A 15,285-nucleotide genomic window follows, 5' to 3' on the forward strand; every position below is an offset into this window, starting at 1 on the left:
AATTTTAAATAACTTTATTTAATAGCTAAAAAGCCAAGGTCCAAGAAAAAAGAAAGAAGACAGCTTGGTACAAAGCCCAGTCCTGCGGTACAGTGAGGGTAGCAATGAGAGTGAAGGAGTAGGCAGGAACATATAATAAATGGTAAAAAGGAAAACAGATAGCATCGAATGTGCATTGGAAATTATGAGAATTGATAAGGAACATTTACAACATCAGGAAAAACCCAGGCTTGGCAGGAGAAAAGATGAAAAGGAAGGTAATTCAGGATGTGAAGAGCAAAGGAAGTAATGGGAAAGGGTTAGGCTGGTTACTAGAGGGAGACCCGAAAACTGTGAATGTTAAAATGTAAATGTGCTCAAGAACTATTTTTTCTTCTGTAAGCAAGCAGTATGAGACACACAGATCCTCTGAGGGGATGAGATATTTCCAGCCCATTAGCAGTCCAGGAGGGGGTTAATCATCCCCCACAGTGAACCTTACAGGAATGAAGACGATGCTTAGGAAGTCAGATACCCTTTGGAACCAGAACATTGAATGTCTGTTCATAATTAAATTTAAAAACCACCAAATGGTCTGGCAGCACTTTATAGACTAACAAAACATGTCGATGGGATCACGAGCCTTCGTGGGCACAGCCCACTTCTTCAGATGACTGGAGTGTTGAGTTTAGGATGTGCAGACCCAAAATCATTAGGGTAGAAGGGAGAGCAGGGGCCGTGGGGGGGGGGAAGAAAAACAGAAGGGGCAGGAAACAGGGAGCAGAGGGAATGAAAATATCAAAGGGGAAAACAAGCAGGCAGAGCTGGTGCCTATAAGCACCTGACGATTGGATAGTGAAAAAGAAGCAGCTAAGGATCAAAGGGAACTGACACAAGAATCCACATGGAGATCTGTTGGCACCTTCATTGAATAATGGACCAGCCAGCCATTGTCCCGATTGAGGAGATGGTGATCAGAGTGAGAACAGAATTTGTGGGTGACTTGTAATTCCTACACCTCCCTGTGTGTTTGTGACAAGACAGCCACCCGGAGATCTTTTAAAGAGAGCTAGGAAGTGCTACCAGACCTTGTTTGTTTTTTAAATTTATCCTGTACAGACTAACTCAGCTACCACTTGAAGCTTCTTTTCCTCAATAGTGCTTCAAAATGGCTACTTCCTTCAAGCTGAGGACAATTGTCTGCAAAGGTGATTGGGTGGAAACATTTCGACAGAACGGCGGAGGAATGTTGGGAGCTAGTTTAGAAGACATTATGAAATAGCTACAAATCCAAGGTCACGTGGAAAAGGAAGTAGACAGCTTTGGATAAAATCTTGCTAACTGAGGACAGCAGTGAAGGTGAAGGGAGGAGAAGGGAACATGTAAAAATGGCCCAAGCAAAAATAGATAGCACATAGGCTGCGTCTAGACTGGCAGGATTTTCCGCAAATGCTTTTAAAAGAAACGTTTTTCCGTTAAAAGCATTTGCGGAAAAGAGCATCTAGATTGGCACGGACGCTTTTCCGCAAAAAGTGCTTTTGCGGAAAAGCGTCCGTGCCAATCTAGATGTGGTTTTGCGCATGAAAGCCCCGATCGCCATTTTCGCCATTGGGGCTTTTTTGAGCAAAACAGTTTTCAAGTCTCTACACTGGCCCTTTTGCGCAAAAGCATTTCCGGAAAAGGGCTTTTGCCTGAACGGGAGCAGCATAGTATTTGTGCAAGAAGCACTGATTTCAGACAGTAGAAAGTCAGTGCTTTTGTGCAAAATCAAGCGGCCAGTCTAGACAGCTGGCAAGTTTTTCCGCAAAAGCACCTGCTTTTGCAGAAAAACTTGCCAGTCTAGACACAGCCATAATGTATATTGAGAAGTATGAAAATAGATAGGGAATCTTTAAAGCAGCATGGAAAATCCATGCTTGCCCGGGCTAAGGATGAAATTCAATACATGAAGGACAAAGGAAATAATGGGAAAGGATTAGCCCAATTTCTAGAGGGAGAGAGGGAAACTGAGTGTTAAAAGTGTAGATTTGCTCAAGAAATATTTTTTCTTCTGCATTGGGAAACAAGCTGTATAAGACACACAGATCATCTGAGGGGATGAGATACTGCCCAGCCCATTAGTTGCCAAGGAGAGGGTTAAACAGCGTCGACAATAGAACCTTAGAGGCATGAACACACTACTTCAGAAGTCACAGATTTCACCTGGAGCTGGAAGTGTGCAATCGAGCAGCAGAAGAGCTAAAAATAAGTGCAAATATAGGATAGGACTGTGTAAATGTTGACGGTGATTGCATGACTAACAGAGTGAATGCCAGAGGAAAGGGGATACAATTTAAAATCTAAAATAGTAAAAGAAACAAGTTAAAAATGACTTAGAGAATATAAATGTCTTCAAATCACCAGGGCCTGCTGCAATGCATCCTAGAATACTCAAGGAGCTGATAGAGGAGGTATCTGAGCCTTTAGCTATCATCTTTGAAAAGTCATGGAGGTCCGGATACATTCCTGTGACGGGGTGGAGCAACCCCGCCACTCGAGCGAGGCAGACGGGGCCGCCGCGGAGCCGGAAATCAGCGCGGCAGGCCCGAGCGGGGGCAGAGGGACACGTCATCACGCGGCGCCGGGGCGCGCCGGTGATGACGTCGGAAGAGCGACGCCAGGGACGGCAAGGGGAGGGGGGATAAAAGGAGCCGGGGAGGCCAGGGGAAGGGGGGTGGAACCGGCGGGACGGGCGGAACCGGCGGGACCAGCGGACCCGACTGGGCAGGAGCCAGCGGCGGCGGTGCAGGAGCCGGCGGCGGCGGAGCAGGAGCCAGCGGCGGCGGGGGTGAGACCTGCGGCAGCCGAGCCAGCCGGAGGAGGGGCCCGAGCGAGGGAGGAACGAGCCACGAGAGCCAGGCAAGGAGACAGTCAAGGCAGTGGGGAGCCCGCAGAGACAAGCGGGTACCCGGAGCAGTGAGGGTCGGCGGAGTGGAGCAAGACCCAGGGCGGGCCGTGTAACCCGAGAGCAGGGGCGTTTTGGGGTGTCGGCCCCCCCTGCTACCACTGAGAGGGCACCTCCCAGTGTCAGGGCCCTGGGTCGGGGTCCGGAGAGAGGGCGGGCCCGGACCCCCCACTCCGCCCGGTGACCCGGAGTCACGAGGTATACCGAGCGCGACCTAGGGGCCAACAGGAGAGGCGGCGGCCCGGGCGGGCGGCCTCTTGACACGTGGTGGAGAATGTGGGCACCGGCGGCCCTGTAACGGAGGGCACAGGAGGAGAGGGGCCTCGTTTTTCTGTCGGTTTTGGTCCCTTCCCCCTCTTCCATTTCCATTGCCACCCCGAATAGGTTGAGGCACCATGGATGGGGACAAAATCGTGGAGTGGCTGGTGGATAGCCAGCGTCAATTACAGAGGCAACAGACAGAGGCATTGCGGCAACTGACAGCCGAATTTAGGGAGCAGCAGAAACAGCTAGTTCGGGAGCTGAGGGATGGAACAAGGCCGGCGGGACCCACCGACGAGGGGGAGGAGGACCTGACGGGCCCAGTACGACTACCCATCAGGCTCGCCAAATTGGGGGAGGAGGACGATACCGAAGCGTTTCTAGTGACGTTCGAGCGGGTGGCCATAGCAGCCCGCTGGCCCCAGGAGCACTGGGCTACGATACTCGCCCCCTACCTGTCCGGCCCGGCGCAGCTTGCCTACCGAAGCTTATCGGACCGCGACGCGTTGTGCTATTACAAGGTCAAGGAGGCGATCCTCGACCAGATGGGCATTTCCCCAGAGACGTACAGGCAGCGGTTTCGAGCAGCAAAGTACGGAGCGGGGGAGCGCCCCCGAGCGGTCGCCCAGCGGATCCGGGAAGCCGGGCTGCGGTGGCTGGAGCCATCTAATAAGACAGCAGCCCAGGTGGCGGACCTGGTGGTACTTGAGCAGTACTTGCAGGTGCTTCCCGCAGAGGGCCAGCAATGGGTACGCCGACACCTGCCCGGGACTATGGAAGAAGCCGTGACGCTCATGGAGCACTTCATGGCGGCCGAGGCACCAGTAGGACACGGCAAGATAGGGTCCGTGACCAACCCGGCGGGTCGGGGAGACCCCAGCCCCAGAGGGAAGGAAGGGCGGGGCAACACAGGGCCCAGGGCCAGAAGCCCCCCAACCCGAGGGCCGGAACGGCGATTAGCCCCAGTATGGCGCGGGGCCGAGCACCGCGAGAGAGTGGAAACACGGACCGGGGCCGAAAGGGGCACGGAAGAAGCGCCGGGCCCCCAAGTAAAACCGACGTGCTTCCAGTGCGGCCAGGAGGGCCACTTCCGCCGGGAATGCCCCATGATGGACTGCACGTTCGGACAGCCCAAACCCCAGAGAGGGCCGCGAGCGGAGGTAAGCCGGGCCCGTATAACGGGGCAGGTACGCCTAAATGGGGAGGCAGTGGAAGCCGTACTGGACTCGGGGTGCGGGCAGACGCTAGTGCGGCGAGACGCGCTAGGGAAAGGGGTGCGCACCCGAACCCCGGTGTGGATTAAATGCGTGCATGGGGACACTAGGTCGTACCCCACGACCTGGGTGAAGATACACGACGGGCAACAGGGCGGGGATCTGCGAGTAGCAATAACACCCCGGCTACCCTGCCCCGTGTTACTGGGCAGAGACTGGCCCGGACTGCGGCGGCTCCTGGGGGAATGGGACCCCCGCGACCAGGGGGGCACGCACGAGGCATGGGCCACCCAGGAGGAGGACGCGGGGCCGCCGCCCCCGCCGGAACCGGGGAGGGGAGAGTCATTGGCAGCCCTAGAGATCGATAAGGGCGATTTCCTAGTCCTGCAGCGGGAAGACCCGACGCTACAGCACGCATGGGAGAACGCACTGAGCACCCCGGGGGAGGGCGAGGAGGCCGAGCAGAGGCCCGAGCAAGGCCCATATTTCAAGATCCAGGGGGATCGGCTGTATCGGGTCCCGGGGCTAGGAGATGGGGCAACCCAATTGGTCGTGCCGAAGGCGTATCGGTGGCGGGTGATGGAGATGGCCCATAACAACCATTGGGCAGGGCACCTGGGGACCGAGAAAACGCAGCAGCGGGTGCTCCAGAGGTTTTATTGGCCAGGGGTGTACCAGAACATTAAGGATTTCTGCCGGTCATGCCCGCAATGTCAACGGACCTCTGGGGCCCGGGTACCCCGAGCCGCCCTAGTGCCCATGCCGCTGGTATCGGAACCCTTCGAGAGAATAGGCATGGACCTGATAGGACCCCTGGAGCGCACCCGGAGGGGGCATCAGTACATTTTGGTTGTAGTCGATTACGCGACGCGCTACCCGGAGGCCGTGCCCCTACGCAAAACCACTGCAGCCGCGATAGCCGACGAGCTCGTAAAGATGTTTGCCCGTGTTGGACTCCCAAAGGAGATTTTGACCGACCAGGGCACGAATCTGGTGTCGCGGCTAATGAAGGAGCTATGCAACTGGCTGCAGGTAAAGAAGATCCGCACCGCGGCCTACCACCCCCAGACGGACGGCCTCGTCGAGCGATTTAATCAAACTTTGAAGGCGATGCTACGGCGACTGGTGGAGGATGATCCACACGATTGGGACAAGCTGCTTCCGCCCCTGCTCTTCGCGGTACGGGAGGTACCACAGTCATCGGTGGGGTTCTCGCCGTTTGAACTATTGTACGGCCGGCGGCCGCGAGGTATACTAGACTTAGTGCGGGAAGGGTGGGAGGAGCAGACGTCCTCCGCACTGGGGGCCGTCCAATACGTAATAAAGCTACGGGACCGTATGAGGACCATAGGGAGGTGGGCACGGGAAAACCTGGAGAAAGCTCAAGAAACCCAAGCCCGCCACTACGATAGGGGGACACGGCCGAGGACCCTCAGTCCGGGCGACCCGGTCTTGGTGCTGCTGCCAACAGGGGAGTCCAAGCTGTTAGCCAAGTGGCAAGGGCCGTACCGGGTCATTAAAAAGATCGGAGAGGTAGACTATGAAGTCCAAGTGGGGGGTAGGCACCGTCAAAGCCAGGTGTACCACATCAACCTATTAAAACGGTGGGTACCACGGGAAGAGCCCCTAGCAGAGGCCTTGAGTACAGAGATCGAGTTTGGGCCCTGGGGCGAGGAAGAAGTCACCTGGGCAGCTAGCCCTGTGGGGAAAGAGCTAAATCAGGTTCAGCAGGGCCAACTCCGGGCAGTGTTGCAACGGGCAGCGGCCAGCCTAACGAGCCGACCTGGGAGGACGACCCTAGTACAACACGAAATCACCACGGAGCCGGGAAAAAAGGTTCGAGACCCAGTGCGCCCCATCCCCCGGAAGTTGTGGGACACAGTCCAAAGGGAACTGCAGGACATGACACGGTGGGGAGTAGTGGAGAAATCGCGGAGTGAGTGGCGGAGCCCCATCGTGTTAGTGCCAAAAAAGGACGGAGCAACACGTTTCTGCATTGACTTCCGTAAGCTGAACGCCGTGTCTAAGTTTGACGCGTACCCCATGCCCAGAGTAGACGAGCTGCTGGAACGGTTGGGGCAGGCAGAATACTTGTCGACAATCGACCTCACAAAGGGGTATTGGCAAATACCCTTAGCACCGGCAGCCCGAGAGAAGACAGCGTTCGCTACCCCGTTTGGGCTTTTCCAATTCGTCACCATGCCATTCGGGCTGCACGGCGCGGCAGCTACATTCCAGCGGATGATGGACGAGATATTAGAAGACCACCGCGAATACGCCACGGCATATATAGACGACATTGTCGTCTTTAGTAGGACTTGGGAGGACCATCTGCAACAGCTGGAAGCTGTCCTGCGGGCGCTCCAACGAGCAGGACTCACGGCAAACCCCAAGAAGTGCCAATTCGGAAACAGGGAAGTATCGTACCTGGGATACACGGTGGGGAGGGGGCGGTTAAAACCATTGCTGGACAAGGTACAAGCCATTAGAGACTACCCTCGGCCCCACACCAAGCGACAAGTCCGACAGTTTTTAGGCCTCGCGGGGTATTACCGGCGGTTTATAAACCACTTTGCCTCACTGGCGGCCCCGCTAACAGACCTTACAAAGAAAGATCGCCCCCAAAGGGTGGTGTGGACGCCCCAAGGGGTGCGGGCCTTTGAGGCACTCCGCCAGTGCCTGATGTCAGGGCCAGTATTACGGCCACCTGATTTCGAAAAACCATTCATATTACAAACCGATGCCTCCGAAGTGGGGCTCGGAGCGGTTCTCGCGCAGGAGGAAGAGGGCACGGAGTACCCCGTAGCCTACCTGAGCCGCAAGCTGTTCCCTAGGGAAAAAAACTACGCAGTGATTGAAAAGGAAGCGTTAGCCGTCAAATGGGCCATAGACTCTCTGCGCTATTTCCTTACAGGCAATGCCTTCACGCTGGTGACGGACCACGAGCCCCTGAAGTGGATGCAGACCATGAAGGACAATAACGCGCGGATAATGCGGTGGTATTTAAGTTTACAACCTTTTCGTTTCGAAGTCAAACACAGACCCGGCAAGGACAATGGGAATGCAGACTGCCTCTCACGGTTGCCGGGTGACGAGCAACCGGGGGGTGTAGGAACTTTGCAAAGGGGGGAGGTGTGTGACGGGGTGGAGCAACCCCGCCACTCGAGCGAGGCAGACGGGGCCGCCGCGGAGCCGGAAATCAGCGCGGCAGGCCCGAGCGGGGGCAGAGGGACACGTCATCACGCGGCGCCGGGGCGCGCCGGTGATGACGTCGGAAGAGCGACGCCAGGGACGGCAAGGGGAGGGGGGATAAAAGGAGCCGGGGAGGCCAGGGGAAGGGGGGTGGAACCGGCGGGACGGGCGGAACCGGCGGGACCAGTGGACCCGACTGGGCAGGAGCCAGCGGCGGCGGTGCAGGAGCCGGCAGCGGCGGAGCAGGAGCCAGCGGCGGCGGGGGTGAGACCTGCGGCAGCCGAGCCAGCCGGAGGAGGGGCCCGAGCGAGGGAGGAACGAGCCACGGGAGCCAGGCAAGGAGACAGTCAAGGCAGTGGGGAGCCCGCAGAGACAAGCGGGTACCCGGAGCAGTGAGGGTCGGCGGAGTGGAGCAAGACCCAGGGCGGGCCGTGTAACCCGAGAGCAGGGGCGTTTTGGGGTGTCGGCCCCCCCTGCTACCACTGAGAGGGCACCTCCCAGTGTCAGGGCCCTGGGTCGGGGTCCGGAGAGAGGGCGGGCCCGGACCCCCCACTCCGCCCGGTGACCCGGAGTCACGGGGTATACCGAGCGCGACCTAGGGGCCAACAGGAGAGGCGGCGGCCCGGGCGGGCGGCCTCTTGACAATTCCACAAGAATGGAAAAGGGCAAATCAAGTGCCCACCTATAAAAGGGAGATAAAAACAACCCAGGAAACAACAGGCCAGGCAATTTAACTTCTGTGCCAGGAAAGATAATGGAGCAAGTAATTAAGGAATTCATCTACAGCCATCTGGAAGATGATAAGGTGATACGTAACAGCCAGCTTGGATTTGTAAAGAACGAATCATGCCAAACCAATCTGGTAGCTTGATAAGAAGCCTTGTGAGGAGGGAGAAGCAGTGACCATAGTATATCTAGACTTTAGTAAGACTTCCTACAATCTCGCATGACCTTCTTCTCAATAAACAAGGGAAATGCAATTTAGATAGGGCTACTTTCCGGTGGGAGCATAACTGGCAGGATAACTCAGAAAGTAGTTATTAATGGTTCACAAACCTGTTAGAAGGGCATAAAAAGTGGGCTTCTGCAGGGGTCTGTTTTGGGATCAGTTCTGTTCAATATCTTCATCAACGATTTAGATATCGGCATAAAGAGTACGCCTATTAAGTTTGCAGATGATACCAAGCTGAGAGGAGTTGCAAGTGCTATGGAGACTCATAATTCAGACTGAGCTGGAAAAACTAGAGAAATGGTCTGAGGTCAATAGAACAAAATTTAATAAGGACAAATGGAAAGTACTGCACATAGGAAGGAACAATCAGTTTCACACACACAGAATGGGAAGCGACTGTCCAGGAAGGAGTACGGTAGAAAGGGATCTAGGGGTTATAGTGGACCACAAGCTAAATATGAGTCAGCAGTGTGATGCTGCTGCAAAAAAAGCAAACATGACTCGGGGATGCATTAACAGGAATGCTGTGAAGAAGACACAAGAAGTCATTCTACCGCTCTACTCTGCGCTGGTTAGGCCTCAATTGGAGTATTGTGTCCAGTTCTGGGCACCGCGTTTCAAGAAAGACGTGGAGAGGTCCAGAGAGGAGCAACAAGAATGATGAAAGGTTAGAAAACATTGACCTGTGAGTGAAGACTAAAGTGGAGGGAATTTGTTCTCCCTTGCCCCAGGGCACAGGAGATGGGTCCATGGTTGAAACAGAAACATGGCGGTTAGGTGAAATTTCAGAAACAAACCCAACCAACCAACCAACCAACCAACCAAAACCTTCCTATCGGTAAGAACAGGAGGACGATGGGACACTCACCTAAATTGGTTGTGGAAGCTACATCCCTGGAGTTTTTCCAAAAGACTCTGGACATCTATCAACCTGGAAGGATTTAGACAGAACGAATCCTGCATCTTGGCAGGGAGTCACATTAGCCAACCCTTGTGGTCTTTGCTAGTCCAATGGCTCCATGATTCTACCACATAAAGACCTAGTGGGGAGCAGGCCTGAGTGAAATACAAGTTGTGGACCTCTGGTAAAATTGTCCTTGGTGAAATCAAATGGTCTGGATTATACAAGAAATGAGGGTGGATGATGCATGGGTCTCCTCTGATGCATGAAGGAATTAGATCAGGAATTGATATTTACTGTGTCTCATAGCACAGAAATGAGGGACCGTTCCAGCATATGGAAAGTCTGACCCTATAACACAAACTGTTTATAAAATCAGTTCTGCAGCAAGAGCTGGTACCTGTGAGTGCTGAGAGGGAAGTGTCTTCCCTGGGAACTCTGTGGAACTCCTCACCACTGACATCACTGGAGGAAAGTACTTAGCTCAGCAGCATTCATAGAATCATAGAATCATAGGACTGGAAGGGACCTCGAGAGGTCATCGAGTCCAGCCCCCCGCCCTCAAGGCAGGATCAAGCTCCGTCTACACCATCCCTGACAGATGTCTATCTAACCTGTTCTTAAATATCTCCAGAGAGGGAGATTCCACCACCTCCCTTGGCAATTTATTCCAATATTTGACCACCCTGACAGTTAGGAATTTTTTCCTAATGTCCAATCTAAACCTCCCCTGCTGCACTTTAAGCCCATTACTCCTTGTCCTGTCCTCAGAAACCAAGAGGAACAAATTTTCTCCTTCCTCCTTGTGACACCCTTTTAGATATTTGAAAACCGCTATCATGTCCCCCCTTAATCTTCTTTTTTCCAAACTAAACAAGCCCAGTTCATGAAGCCTGGCTTCATAGGTCATGTTCTCTAGACCTTTCATCATTCTTGTCGCTCTTCTCTGCACCCTTTCCAATTTCTCCACATCTTTCTTGAAATGTGGCGCCCAGAACTGGACACAGTACTCCAGCTGAGGCCTAACTAGTGCAGAGTAGAGCGGCAGAATGACTTCACGAGTTTTGCTTACAACACACCTGTTGATACAACCTAGAATCATATTTGCTTTTTTTGCAACAGCATCACACTGTTGACTCATATTCAACTTGTGCTCCACTATGACCCCTAGATCCCTTTCCGCCATGCTCCTTCCTAGACAGTCGCTTCCCATCTTGTATGTATGGAACTGATTGTTCCTTCCTAAGTGGAGCACTTTGCATTTCTCTTTATTAAACCTCATCCTGTTTACCTCTGACCATTTCTCTAACTTGCTAAGGTCATTTTGAATTATGTCCCTATCCTCCAAAGAAGTCGCAACCCCACCCAGTTTGGTATCATCTGCAAACTTAATAAGCGTACTCTCTATCCCAATATCTACATCATTGATGAAGATATTGAACAGTACAGGTCCCAAAACAGACCCTTGCGGAACTCCACTTGCTATCCCTTTCCAGCAGTATTTAGAACCGTTAACAACAACTCTCTGACTACGGTTATCCAGCCAATTATGCACCCACCTTATCGTGGCCCTATCTAAGTTATATTTGCCTAGTTTATCAATAAGAATATTATGCGAGACCGTATCAAATGCCTTACTAAAGTCTAGGTATATGACATCCACCGCTTCTCCCTTATCCACAAGGCTCGTTATTTTATCAAAGAAAGCTATCAGATTAGTTTGGCATGACTTGTTCTTCATAAACCCATGCTGGCTATTCCCTATCACTTTATTACCTTCCAAGTGTTTGCATATGATTTCCTTAATTACCTGCTCCATTATCTTCCCTGGGACAGACGTTAAACTGACCGGTCTGTAGTTTCCTGGGTTGTTCTTATTCCCCTTTTTATAGATGGGTACAATATTTGCCCTTTTCCAGTCTTCTGGAATCTCCCCTGTCTGCCATGATTTTTCAAAGATCATAGCTAAAGGCTCAGATACCTCCTCTATCAGCTCCTTGAGTATCCTGGGATGCATTTCATCAGGACCTGGTGACTTGCTGACCTCTAACTTTCCTAAGTGATTTTTAACTTGTTCTTTGTGTATCCTATCTTCTAATGAACGGGCAGTTGTGTCTGGTGCCGGTGACCCCTCATGTCGCTGACGCCATCTGACACCTGCAATTAGAATGCCTCAGTTCTAGGTTGTGATACATTTGCCAAATGTTCAGCTTTTGATTGGAAATTTCTGACACTGGGTGTCTGATTCCAGTCCAATTGATTGTTTCAGGCATAACCAAGTTCAGCCGACTTCTGGAATCAAGCTGGGAGAAAAGAGGTCCTGCCTGTGTAGAACAATATTCATAATTGTTCCAGAGAGAAGGAATCATGCTCCCATGCCTTCTTGCAGATCATAGAAGCATAGAAGCATAGAACACTAGAAGTGGAAGGGACCTCGAGAGCCATCGAGTCCAGTCCTCTGCTGTCACGGCAGGACCAAGCACCATCTAGACCATCCCTGACAGATTTCTGTCCAACCTGCTCTTAAATATCTCCAGGGATGGAAATAAAAGTCAATTACCAACCCTTTTTTTAACAGCCAGAGCTCTGTAATTCAGAGCAGGGGGCGACAGTGTCTGTGTGTTAACACACAGCTGGCTCCTGAGATCTTTCCTCAGTCCTTATTCCACAAGGAGTTTTGCCTCAGTGGTACCTGAACAAACGACAGGACCAGGCTTTAGAAAGTGGCCTCGCATCGCTCATCTACTCACCCCTCTCAGCCTCACGGATCTGCCGTGCCACTGACATGGCCCAGCGAGGTCCTGAGCTGGGATGCGGGCAGGGGAGGGGCACAGAGAAGAAGAAAATTTTGGCCAGTGTACGGGAATGAACTCGTACCCCGTGGCCAGGGCCCCGAGATATTTGGTGACTCTGCAGAGCAGAGAGTATCACAGACTGACCCTCTCCCCCACCATCCCCACATTGCGCCGTGTCTGTGAAGCAGGGGAGTTCTGCAGCTAGAGCTGGTACCTGTGAGTGCTGAGAGGGACGTGTCTTCCCTGGAACCCCCCTCAGGCAGCCGCGTCCCGCACCTCTCTCAGCCCAGCGTCTGCAGCAGCGTCCCGTGCGGCAAGTCAACATGGACGTTTGCTCTGTTTATAACTCAGCCCTGGACAGTCCCTGTGGGGTTCGCTCAGCCTCTGAGGGAGAAAATGCATCTGGATGCCAAATGTCTGGAGATCAGAGACTCTCTAGCCCATGTCTCTGTCTCCATGTCTGCACTTCTGTGTCCTTCCTCCAGCTGTAGGCGTAAACAGCCATTAAGGCCCTTCCCACAGGGAGAGGAGAACTCCTGGGCCGGGGCTGAGTCAGGGAGGAATTGGCTGCTCTAATTTGTGGCTTTGTACGTGTTTGAAAATTATTCATGATTTGGAAGAAAATGTTCAGAGCTCAGGGTTCCTCTGGGTGCTGGGCTGCCCCACAGAACTCTGCACAGACAGTGCGTTTCCTTCTGCCGACAGCGAGGGAGGCCTGGGGGCCCGGCGGCTGTGGGTGCTGAGAGGCAGGACAGCCAGGGCGTTTTCATAGAATCAGAGATGAGCTGAGTAGGAAGAGATCTCACGAGATCTAGCCCCCTGCCCAAAGCAGGACCAACCCCAACTCAACCAGCCCAGCCTGGGCTTGGTCAAGCTGGGCCCTGAAAGTTTGGCTCAAGTACCTGGACCTGCTGTTCCAGGCTGCAGCAGAGGTTGGCTCTCTTGTCCCTGGGCCTTGATGCCTGTCTGGCCCACCAAGGCTGAATTTCCTGCCTTGGGGCAGCTGTTACTTATTATCCATTTTTGCGCCATTTGCATCTTAGAATACTAGGACTGGAAGGGACCTCGAGAGGTCATTGAGTCCAGTCCCCTGCCCTCATGGCAGGACCAAATACTGTCTAGACCATCCCTGATAGACATTTATCTAACCTGCTCTTAAATATCTCCACAGATGGAGATTCCACAACCTCCCTGGGCAATTTATTCCAGTGTCTGACCACCCTGACAGTTAGGAACGTTTTTCTAATGTCCAACCTAAACCTCCCTTGCTGCAGTTTAAGCCCATTGCTTCTTGTCCTGTCCTCAGAGGCCAAGATGAACAAGTTTTCTCCCTCCTCCTTGTGACACCCTTTTAGATACCTGAAAACAGCTCTCACGTCCCCCCTCAATCTTCTCTTTTCTAAACTCAACAAACCCATCAGGCTGTTGCTTTCTGCTGTGGCCAGTCCGGTGCAGGTCTCCGGCTCAAGCCAGGGTGCACGTTCATCTCCATGCTTTGGCTCACCTGTCTCTCTGCAGACCCTGCGTGAGACTCCGCAAGAGCCCCAATGACCACAGAGTCACAAGGATCGAAAGCACCCGGCCACATTTGAAGTGCAAGTGAAGTGCAGAAATAGCTGTCAGCTAACAGACTTACTGCTCAGCCACTCTACATCTGTACCCTGTCACGTTATTGGATTTTAGGGGGAGCAGCCAGATCGCTGCTGTACTCATGGCGGGAGGGATGTTTGCCCCAAAGTCTGTACTAAGCAGGCCATATGAAGTGTCAAATGAAAGCTTATGTCCTACTGATTCTATGTCTGCTACTCATGTACTTGTGTAATGTCTGTATGTGGAGTTGTGTATATGAACTCTGTGCTGGTACTGGCCTGCACTGCCTGTTGTAAAGGAGGATTGTCCAAATGAATGACCATGCTAATTAGCACAGTCCCAGGGACAATGGCTCTCAAGGTGGCCAATATACATCTGAGGAATGCATCTAGGAACATGAAAATCAGCAAATGGCTGCCGGCATGTGAAATAGAGACAGGTCACTCGACCATGTGACCTGCTCTGGCTAGGGGGCATCAGGAGAGATATATAAGTGCCATGAGGTGGACTCCATCTTGTCTTCAACCCTGCTACTGATCCCAGATGCAGCCTTGCGAGGAACAGCGAGCTGGGAAGAAGCGTTGGCCCATCCTGACATAGGATGTACACCAGAGACTCTTAAGATGGCAGTTTATAACTGAGAGCCTGCATTGAGACCTGGGAGATTGGTGCGTGTGACGTATTCTCCTTAACAACCTCAATCTCCACCTTTTCTTTCTTCTGTTAATAAACCTTTAGATTTTAAATTCTAAAGGATTGGCCCAGCGTGATCTTGTAGGTAAGATCCAAAGTGTAAACAGACCGGGGATCTGTGGTTGGTTCTTTGGGTCCGGAAGAACCAGTTCAGGGTAGGTGAGATTGGGTTCTATAACCCCTCACCTGTTTGTAGGCCCAGGGATGATTGTGGCACAAGGAAGGGCGGGAGTGTCTAAGGGGTTTTGCTCGTGAGGTTCCTGCTGGCCGGATTGGCAGCTAAAGCGCTTGGTGTGACTGGTGTGTGGCCTGTTTGGGAAAGGTCTCCAGTCAGGGGCTGTAAGGAGCCCTGGTTTTGATCAACTTGCCCTGAGCGGACGCCCTCAGTGGTGCCCAGACCTGGCCCGGTCCGTCACACACCCTGTGACAATGGACTAGCTCAGTCAATGGTATGGATGTCCGCACTGCCCCCTCGGCTAGACAGACCGTTCTGTGAGGTGCACTTTTAGACACAGGTACAAACATGTGACATCACCCTGGAGGTATCAGCATGCCACCCTCTGACGTTACCTACTTCCATGACCTTGTACAAGGGGCTTCGATTCCTATAATTCGTGCTGTCAGTTTAGATCCAGCCCTGAACCTTGGTCTTTAGGTGCTTTTTCTCTGCGGGGTTGTATTGGTACCAAGACATGTCTCTTAGGTCTGAGTGTTTCTGCAATATCAGCCCTGTTCTTGCCAAGTTCCGGCTTGCAGCTTCCCTC

The sequence above is a fragment of the Pelodiscus sinensis genome, chromosome 1, assembly GCF_052426305.1.
Source record: "Pelodiscus sinensis isolate ZL-2025 chromosome 1, ASM5242630v1, whole genome shotgun sequence".
Lineage (NCBI taxonomy): Eukaryota > Metazoa > Chordata > Testudines > Trionychidae > Pelodiscus > Pelodiscus sinensis.